Source organism: Dipteris shenzhenensis, unplaced genomic scaffold, assembly GCF_047967505.1.
Source record: "Dipteris shenzhenensis isolate YYH24624 ecotype China unplaced genomic scaffold, Dip_SZ_1.0 scaf0218, whole genome shotgun sequence".
NCBI classification, from domain to species: Eukaryota; Viridiplantae; Streptophyta; class Polypodiopsida; order Gleicheniales; family Dipteridaceae; genus Dipteris; species Dipteris shenzhenensis.
In genome coordinates, this window is record NW_028239524.1 from 36,556 (window position 1) to 46,331 (window position 9,776).

A 9,776-nucleotide genomic window follows, 5' to 3' on the forward strand; every position below is an offset into this window, starting at 1 on the left:
GGTTACAATCCTTTCGGTATGAACAGTTTATCCGTCTGGGCATGGATGTTTTCGTTTGGACATCTCGTTCGGGCTACTGGATTCACGTTTCCCATCTCCTGGCGCGGTTATTGGCAAGAACTTATTGAAACTCTGGCTCGGGCTCATGAACGCACACCTTTGGCCAATCTGATTCGCTGGAAAGACAAACCAGTCGCTCTTTCTATCGTTCAAGCACGATTAGTGGGACTAGCCCACTTCTCCGTAGGTTATATATTTACCTATGCAGCTTTCTCAATAGCATCCACATCGGGTAAATTTGGGTAGCTCTGTGTTTCGCCTCAATAAAAGCTAAAAGCATGTATCGCATTGGGCTTACCTTTGGCATTCGAGCCAGTGGTAAGCCCAACTTATCCACGATTAAAATCTGTCTCTGATGGATAGATAGCACGGATGGGTGGCAAATCATAGCACTTCAATTGGACTCTATCCCAAATTCCATCCATTCTATAATAACATTCCAATATCGCCGACTAGGAAATTACGGCAAAGAGGAGTCTCATTGAGAAAGAGAAGAAGAAACAAAAACTGGTGAGGAAATATTATCTCATACGTCAATCCCTGAAACAGAGAATGAGGGGGGGTTTATCAATACAAGAAAAATTAGAGGTTTCTGAGGCGTTCCAATCTCCACCACGTAACAGTGCACCCACCCGTCTTCGTAACCGATGCTCCCTAACCGGACGCCCCAGATCCAATTATCGAGACTTTGGTTCATCCAGACACGTACCACGCGAAATGGCACACGCTTGTTTGCTGCCTGGAGTAATAAAATCGAGTTGGTAGATAAATATTGGTTTTCCCACACGAATTGTTGGAGAATCGATCTCCATAAATTCACAAGATTCCCTCGTGTTCAATGTAATTATTTGAAGACTGTATAATAATTACAGCGAGGGAATCAACCACGCGGGGTAGAGCAGCTTGGTAGCTCGCAAGGCTCATAACCTTGAGGTCACGGGTTCGAATCCCGTCTCCGCAAACGAAAATTAACTTGGTGATAGGGTGATAAAGCAATAGGTGATAGGGGGATAAAGCAATAGTCCACCCTGTTCCCGTATTTTTATTCCAACTATTTGACCACGTACCGGCGGGTATTCATCCACAACATAAACCGGATAATCCCAAATTTTCCCCCCTCATTCTCCTTTTTCTCCTTCCCAGGTGAATCTCCCGATTCTCTATCGGGATCCATTCAATCGGGTAAGTAGGGGGTGGAAAGGAGGACTCAACCATTTCCGCTAGTTCCAGAGACCTTACCCCACCTAGTTTTAGTATCAGCAGTTTTTAATCCCCCCCCCTGGTAAGATTGAGAGAATAGTGACAGGATAATGATTTGAGAAACGGGAAACAGAATAGTTCTGTTTCCGACATACTGTGTTTCATACACCTCATCAATGTCATCATCGGTAAGCCCTTTTAACTCAGTGGTAGAGTACCGCCATGGTAAGGCGTAAGTCATCGGTTCAAATCCGATAAAGGGCTCGTGAGATTTCACTCGACTTGTCTCTTTCTCTCGGCACAGACACTCGTAATCCTTCCTTACATTGTAGAGTACCACATATGTTTCTACCAATTCAGAAAATTAGTGATCACGTCGAAATGATCCTTCGCCCGAATAGGCGACGAATATGACGAGGCCCCCCCCCCCCCCCAGATGCCTATCGAATCAGATTATCCTGATTATCCACTTTCACTGCTCGGGGGACTCCCGGTAAGATTCGCAACAAATATCCACATATATCTATCTATATAGCGGGATCCATATGTGGGTGGGGAAATCAACGAAGAATCAGCGAATCGCTACGTAATAAAGCTGTTCGGAATGTTCCCCCCCGTCTTGAATCTCAGAATTATTGCTACCCGTAATATAAGAAATTTAGGTAGATGTAATTCATGATGTGGAAGATCATTCAGTTACCCCTGATACAGGAATCCAATGAGAATTCTGACTATCGATACATCTCTCCGCAGGGGGAGATATTCCAATGAATTCTCGTATGAAAAGATTTCAGCTAACTCCCAGCTACGGGTTTCTCTCGTATCATTCCGATCCATCTCCCGCTTCTTAACCAGGAGGTAAGACGGACTATATGGTTCTCATTTAATCTATCGAGACGGGAGTTTGTTTCTCTCGTCCGACATCAAGGAAAAGTGGCCTCCCCCCACCCCCCCCCACCCACCCGCCATTAATCACCCGAATGATTCGGGAGCGAAAAGCTTCCGAATGGTATTGAGTATTGGTAGAATAAATATCAGGAAGTGTCTCTTCCATCGTGAAATAGACGAGTAAAGTGAAGATACGGATCATAAATATCTGTATGTACGCGTGTCCTACTCAATTCACCAAATAGATAGATTGCTGAAAATTGGTGCTTCTCCCACTCCTTCCTGTACTTCTCCAGTGGGCAGGACATGCGGGAGGAAACACCAGCACCACATAAAGAGATCCAATAGATGCCGTTGATTGTTCAATTGGAAGGAATCTAGCTGGGATAAAGTTCCGGATCAGGATTCATCGACGTAGCGAACGGGTTGATGGAGTCTCGGAAGAAGAGAAAGGGTTACCCACTTTCTGAAGAATCACGAAATCAATTTCGTTGTATCGGTACTCTATCCATATCCATCCGCTTGGGGGAACGAGACGGAGTAGAAAAGTACCCTCGACGGGACCTAGGAATATTGTTACCATGCCAGAGAGATTCCGACAAATTCTTATTCAGAAGGGGCAGTGATATGGTAGTTTCATTTCCTACACCACGACCCTATCATGTCATGAAATAGAAGGGCACCCAAAATGGTTGGAAGAGTTGAATAGGAGAATAACTATGACCATCGCCATTGGAAAATCCTCCAAGGAATCGAAAGATTTGTTTGATAGTATGGACGATTGGCTACGAAGGGATCGTTTCGTATTTGTAGGTTGGTCCGGTCTATTACTTTTCCCCACCGCTTATTTCTCCCTAGGCGGTTGGTTCACCGGCACAACCTTCGTCACCTCGTGGTATACTCATGGATTAGCTAGTTCCTACTTGGAAGGTTGCAATTTTCTGACTGCCGCAGTTTCCACCCCTGCAAATAGTCTCGCTCATTCCTTGCTTCTACTGTGGGGTCCGGAAGCACAGGGAGACTTCACCCGTTGGTGCCAATTAGGGGGTCTATGGACCTTTGTTGCTCTTCACGGTTCCTTCGCTTTGATAGGTTTCATGTTACGTCAATTCGAACTTGCTAGGTCCGTACAATTACGTCCCCATAATGCAATAGCGTTCTCTGCTCCCATTGCTGTTTCTGTTTCTGTATTCCTAATCTACCCGTTAGGGCAATCCGGTTGGTTTTTTGCACCCAGCTTCGGTGTAGCAGCTATCTCTCGATTCATTCTCTTTTTCCAGGGTTTTCACAACTGGACGTTGAACCCGTTTCATATGATGGGAGTCGCCGGAGTCCTTGGTGCTGCTCTTTCGTGTGCCATTCATGGCGCCACGGTGGAAAACACCTTATTTGAAGACGGTGATGGCGCAAATACATTCCGTGCTTTTAACCCAACTCAATCCGAAGAGACCTATTCAATGGTTACCGCTAATCGTTTCTGGTCCCAAATATTCGGTGTCGCTTTCTCCAACAAACGTTGGTTGCATTTCTTTATGTTATTCGTGCCAGTAACTGGATTATGGATGAGTGCTATCGGAGTAGTTGGTCTCGCTTTGAATTCGCGTGCTTATGACTTCGTTTCCCAAGAAATTCGTGCGGCGGAAGATCCTGAGTTTGAAACTTTCTACACAAAGAACATTCTGTCGAATGAGGGTATTCGTGCCTGGATGGCAGCTCAGGATCAGCCTCATGAAAACCTTGTATTCCCCGAGGAGGTCTTACCCCGTGGAAACGCTCTTTAACGAAACTCTGTCTCTGGGTGGTCGCGATCAGGAAACCACAGGTTTCGCTTGGTGGGCCGGTAACGCTCGACTGATCAATCTGTCTGGTAAATTACTCGGTGCCCATGTAGCTCATGCTGGCTTGATCGTGTTTCGGGCTGGAGCCATGAATTTGTTTGAAGTGGCTCACTTCGTTCCGGAGAAGCCTATGTATGAACAGGGGTTAATTCTACTTCCCCACCTAGCTACCCTAGGTTGGGGAGTGGGTCCCGGTGGGGAAGTCGTCGATACCTTTCCCTATTTTGTTTCTGGAGTCCTTCATTTGATATCTTCCGCGGTTCTAGGGTTCGGGGGTATTTATCACGCTCTCATTGGCCCCGAGACTTCAGAAGAGTCCTTCCCATTTTTCGGCTATATATGGAAGGACAAAAATAAGATGACTACTATATTGGGTATTCATCTAATCTTGTTAGGAGCCGGCGCCTTCCTCCTAGTATTCAAAGCGTTATATTTCGGAGGCTTGTATGACACATGGGCCCCGGGAGGTGGGGATGTACGGAAGATTACGAATCTCACTTTAAGCCCGAGTGTCATATTTGGTTACTTACTCAAATCCCCCTTTGGTGGAGAGGGTTGGATTGTAAGTGTCGATAACCTAGAAGATATTATTGGGGGACATGTCTGGCTGGGATCCATCTGTATCTCCGGGGGGATCTGGCACATATTGACCAAACCATTTGCTTGGGCCCGTCGCGCTTTTGTGTGGTCCGGAGAGGCTTACCCGTCCTATAGCTTAGGAGCACTTGCTATTTTTGGTTTTACTGCTTGTTGTTTCGTTCGGTTCAATAACACGGCATATCCTAGTGAATTCTATGGTCCTACCGGTCCAGAGGCTTCTCAAGCTCAAGCTTTTACTTTTCTTGTCAGGGACCAGCGTCTCGGCGCCAACATAGGTTCCGCTCAAGGACCTACTGGTTTGGGTAAATACCTGATGCGTTCCCCCACGGGAGAAATCATATTTGGAGGCGAAACAATGCGTTTCTGGGACCTTCGTGCTCCTTGGTTGGAGCCACTGAGAGGCCCCAACGGTTTGGATTTGAGTAAGTTGAAAAGAGATATACAACCCTGGCAGGAGCGACGCTCCGCGGAGTATATGACTCATGCACCTCTGGGTTCCTTAAATTCCGTAGGTGGAGTAGCTACTGAGATAAATGCCGTGAACTATGTATCTCCCCGAAGTTGGTTGGCTACTTCCCATTTCGTTCTAGGATTTTTCTTTTTTGTGGGTCATTTATGGCATGCGGGAAGAGCCCGTGCGGCGGCAGCCGGGTTTGAGAAGGGAATTGACCGTGATACCGAACCCGTTCTTTCCATGACACCATTAAATTAGGACAAATTGCTGAGATATTAATGGAAAGTTATTACTTGGTAGTATTAGTACCTACCATACCAGACAAATTTCCATTTTCTACTGGTGGTTCTTTGCGGAACCGGGACACAGCTCATACATAAACTAACCCCCCAGTGGGGTTAGTTCGATACGTCGGTATATACCCAGCAGTAACCTTTACCTCGCGGATGAGGGAAGGGCGAGGTGTAACTCACTGTTCATTTCTATAGGGTTCCGGGAAACCACAAGTTTCGGTAGCATTTGCACTTATGTCTACAAATCACCCCCCTGGAGGGGGTGATTTGGCGATGACGACTCATCTCCGTAAGCTAATTTGAAGCTAATTTGAATCCTCACCAGTTGTATCTGGTGGAACGTACCCATCCCGCAAATGGGTGGGTAATTGACCTTTGATCATCCCGATAAGTCAATCGATAGAACTGGTATTTTAAATACCTCTAGTTAACATCAGATCTCTCATATTTGTTTGTTTCCTATCCCTCGAACCCTGATAGGGAAAGTATTGACACGGGACCTGGGCCTGGAGATGCGGCGCATGAACCGGGGCGGAGGAGGAATACCCCCAGACTGCTTCAGAAGATTCCTCTCATCTATCATTATTAAGAATAGGCTCCCCTCGGGGACATTGGCATTTTTTGGGAAATACTAGGTGGTTCTTTTAGACCACCGATAGACCACTAATACCCCCTCCCGTCGGGTCCGGTACTGAATCAATTGAGGAGAGAGAGGGATTCGAACCCTCGATAGCGTTTCAGCACTATGCCAGTTTTCAAGACTGGAGCCATAAACCACTCGACCACCTCTCCTAGAAAGCTCTTCTCCAATTCTTCGGAGATCTTGTCGATCTTGATACACATGTATTGTATCGAGATTCACCCCTATTACGAAAGATATGAGATGATGGTTTCGTATGATTTACTATGAAATCAATATAGGGATCATTCCAAATAATCAAATTCTTACTCCTACTTGATGGATTATCAAGAGATTCGAAAGAGACATTGGATTCCGGGGTACTGAACTAGAAGGATTCTTGTTCCGTCCAAAATCCTCGGTCTCGGTATGGTGTAAGTCCCACCGGATGGGGATCAGATGGTACAAATCCTCTACTTCTGATACGTCGAGAGTCCTAACTACGACTATTGCTTTCCAATTGGCTTTATTCACATTAATCGCCATTTCATTCCTACTAGTAATTGGTGTACCTGTCGTGCTTGCTTCCCCCAATGGTTGGTCAAGCAACAAAAATGTCGTCTTTTCAGGGGCTTCCTTATGGATCGGATTAGTTTTCCTAGTGGGTATACTTAATTCCTTCATATCCCAGAGATTCAATGTATCGGTAATTCTGGCCCCCTCCTCACGATTCATAATGGCGAGTGGGGAGAGAGAATCAATAATAATTACGGTCTACGGAATCGACACTTCCTCCTCGGGGGGGGGGGGGCTCTCCGTCCACGAGGGAAAATCCCGAGACGAGGTGGATGGATTAGGTGTGTTGACTAGAGGAGTTACCACATATATAGTTATTCAATATAGAACGGGGTGGCATATCACGCGGATATAGTTGAATGGTAAAATATCTCCTTGCCAAGGAGAGGACGCGGGTTCGATTCCCGCTATCCGCCGACCCGACTTTCTTGCCCCGCTTCCACCCCCGGCAGTAGCCCCCGGGATAGTTCAGACCGGTGGAGAGAATATTTTTGAGCTTCAGGAGTGAGATATTCCCAATTGAGGAAGTCATAACCGAGTGATTTGAGGCGTAGATTTCCAATCTGGGTTTTCCCTCGAGGGGAAACAGAACATTGAATGAACCAAAAGCAATGGAGAAGCCTATATACTTACTGATGCTGCTGGTAATTACCAATTATTATTGGGATACATAAGTTCATCGGTGAAAGAAATAATCGTCCATGGAAATATGGATTGGGTGAAGCTTTTCAACTGCCTCACTTCACTTCGGAGAATTGCAAGGTTTAAGTCTCAGCGTTACCTCTATGCCGTGTTCGACTTCCTACACATCTAGGAAGCAGTCGACCTAGAGGTTGTGGGAGATGCCACATGCGGTTCCGCATATAGGTATGCATCGAGCGGGATTTTGCGATAAGGATTCGGAGAGGTATTCCAATTCCCCATCCATTGGATGTTGTATTCGGGGGGGATTCGGGAGAATCAGATTGACGATTTATAGATAATCTCTTATTATCTGAAGAGTGATTGGGCCCCCATCGTCTAGAGGCCTAGGACACCTCTCTTTCAAGGAGGCGACGGGGATTCGAATTCCCCTGGGGGTACTTATACTCATCTCGCAGAAGCACTACGGACGTTATGGCTTCTCTTGCCCTCGTACCTTCTCAGGGTGGCGGGAGGGGCCCAGATTGAAAACATCAATAAACTCCTTTCATTTACACTTCCGAGACCGATTCTGTTTTCAAGTACTTCCAAGCCCGGTCTAAATCTATGGGTCGATGCCCGAGTGGCTAATGGGGACGGACTGTAAATCCGCTGGCAACGCCTACGCTGGTTCGAATCCAGCTCGACCCAGAAACCGCGGAGTTACTTCATTATAATTTGTATATCTCGACTGAGTTATTTGAAATGACTCAATAAAATGTAGCGGGATTGACGGGTCTCGAACCCGCAACTTCCGCCTTGACAGGGCGGTGCTCTAACCGATTGAACTACAATCCCAGCAATTAATTAAAGTCTATGTACTGGGTGCTTAGGAGTCAATGCTCTATCTCCCCATCCACGGTGAATCCGACAAACCATTTTTACTCGAATCCCGTTTCGGATATACAGATGCAGGAGATATTAACCCCGAAAGCCCCAATTGTCTTGATTCTTCGAGGAGACGAGACATCCGCCTCGCGCCAGTTCCACATGCCCGCGCTTACTATGGATATTCACTACGAGTATTCAAATGAGCTTATTTGCGGGGCTAATCTCTAGCCACGTCAACCCATAGGCGAGAGAGGGAAGGGGAGGAGGGGAAATTATTCCAGTCATTGATTTTTCCATCCATAGATTCCCACCCACAGTGCTTCTAGATTCGTTTGCTGCCACAGAAAGATGCGGTGACTAACCCCTCTTCTCTGTCTCAGTAAGAATATAAAAAAGGGGGGGGCAAGTTCTTGCCGAAGAAGCGTAAACAATCGACTACTCTTAAAATTTTCTTTCGTGATATACTATGTAATTGATATCAGAGATTTGACCAGACCGAGTTAATTTTTTTCTATCCCGATTATCAGATCCACTCTAGTAGAGTTGGATGACTCACAATATCACGATAAAGTTCAGGAGTCTCTCCTAATGGGGTCACTCAAGTTACTCCTCAAATCAATTTGAACCACTAATATGGAAGTAAATATCCTCGCATTCATAGCTACTGCACTCTTTATTCCAATACCTACAGCTTTTCTACCTATTCCTTACATTCAAACGGCTGCTCAGAACAATTAATCCGAGAACCTGGTCTATTGTTTCGCCGCGGATGGTAGTAAGTAGATAAGGGAAGGTTGAATATACGTCCCGGGGTAGGGGATGAAATAGGATGCTACTCCGCGTGAAGTAGCAACTCGGTTGCCAGTAAACTACTAATTTTTACTCCCCCAATTTGAATTCCACAGTCCCATCCCAATTAAAATCTGGATAGATAGATGATCTACATAGATAGACCCATCTATCTATCGATCGGGAGGTCCATCTCACTCATCCTTTTTATTATGATTTCCATGGAACCAGGTCCCGGTGCAATAGTCGGAATCGGGCTAGTAGTGATAGGTGTATTCCTGTATGTCTCCGCAAAGAGGGAACCTAATGTATCTAGAGGTGTGGTCCCAAATGTACCCGTGCAACATCTCTGCGATTTTCAGCATATCTCTACCCGGGGGATGTGAAACTTGAACTGGTGTCGGTAGTAATGAATCCCAATAGGAATCAATCCATGACTAAACTGATTCAATATGTTTCTCCATACTTCGAAAACTAGGGGGGGGGAGGGGATTGGCGGGTTCCAATATCTCTCTCCCCTGTGATATCTTTGGTTCTAGCCTCCCCCCTCTGGAGGGGAGATCTATATGTACATATGGATTTATGGGTAACCAATGGAGTCAGACATGAGTCTAAAGATCCTATTTTTACGGAACGGGGTGGATCGGGTGCATAAAGAACAAACCGGATTGAAATTTGAAACGTGGAGAGATTTTTCTATCTATCCATTGATTCGGATATATCAAGATTATCTATCTATTTCCCGATTCAATCCGGTGAAAGAGGATCCGGGAAGTTCGACAGAAGAAACTGACGTGGATGAGAAGTGAGAGATAACACCTCGCTCCAACTACTGGTCCTGCTTAAGCCACAACGAAATGAAAAAATCACCCATGGTTTTTTGGGGGGGGGGGGGCGCATTACCCAATCCATAGATTCCCAACCTATCCCGATACTACGACTTTTTC

General features: G+C 45.9%; 3 non-coding genes across 3 annotated transcripts; 2 read left to right on the forward strand and 1 right to left on the reverse strand.

The window, feature by feature from the left end:
• The first annotated feature begins 947 nt into the window (after positions 1 to 947).
• On the forward strand, positions 948 to 1,021 carry TRNAM-CAU (transfer RNA methionine (anticodon CAU)). The gene has a single exon. It is a non-coding gene; the product is annotated as a tRNA-Met (tRNA).
• Positions 1,022 to 6,036: 5,015 nt separating this feature from the next.
• On the reverse strand, positions 6,037 to 6,125 carry TRNAS-UGA (transfer RNA serine (anticodon UGA)). The gene has a single exon. It is a non-coding gene; the product is annotated as a tRNA-Ser (tRNA).
• A 748-nt stretch (positions 6,126 to 6,873) lies between these two features.
• Positions 6,874 to 6,944, forward strand: TRNAG-GCC (transfer RNA glycine (anticodon GCC)). The gene has a single exon. It is a non-coding gene; the product is annotated as a tRNA-Gly (tRNA).
• Positions 6,945 to 9,776: the final 2,832 nt, after the last annotated feature.